This window comes from Pimephales promelas, chromosome 2 (assembly GCF_988280905.1).
Source record: "Pimephales promelas chromosome 2, fPimPro1.hap1.1, whole genome shotgun sequence".
In the NCBI taxonomy this organism is placed as follows: domain Eukaryota; kingdom Metazoa; phylum Chordata; class Actinopteri; order Cypriniformes; family Leuciscidae; genus Pimephales; species Pimephales promelas.
The window spans coordinates 219626-220000 of record NC_142770.1 but is presented as its reverse complement, the minus strand read 5'-3'; the positions used below and the strand labels follow the sequence as shown (position 1 = coordinate 220000).

The following is a 375-nucleotide window of genomic DNA, read 5'->3' as shown; positions in this document are numbered from 1 at the left end:
ATACTAAATATAATATTTAAGAATGAATCTGCTCACCTTTATTCTGTGCTTTATTCCTCGAGTGATGCTCAGATCTCAGCGGGTCTGAAGTTTCAGCGAAGCCCCGCCCATCGCGATAAGCCCCGCCCCGCGCCCGAGTCTCGCTGACAGGAATGTGAAACTGCATATTACCTCATCTAAAACCGTGAATATAACGCTAAATATATCTTCATAAAACTAATACGCAATATATAACTCTTATATATTAATGTCTGCTTGTTAGCTCGTGTTTAAATCACTTATTTTCGTTGTGTATCGACGGTTGGCTCATCACGTGATCTTCATCGCCCTCGCGAGGGTGAACATGAACAACATTCTTTCATTTTATCTTCGCTG

General features: G+C 41.3%; 1 protein-coding gene across 1 annotated transcript in view; it reads right to left on the bottom strand.

Moving 5' to 3' along the window:
- mfap2 (microfibril associated protein 2) overlaps positions 1 to 96 on the bottom strand; it is a 5501-nt gene extending 5405 nt beyond the window's left edge. Inside the window, exon 1 of the mRNA XM_039682539.2 lies at positions 37 to 96. The gene's annotated coding sequence lies outside the window, so the exon portion shown is untranslated. The remainder of the gene's footprint in view (positions 1 to 36) is intronic.
- Between the last annotated feature and the right edge of the window lie 279 nt (positions 97 to 375).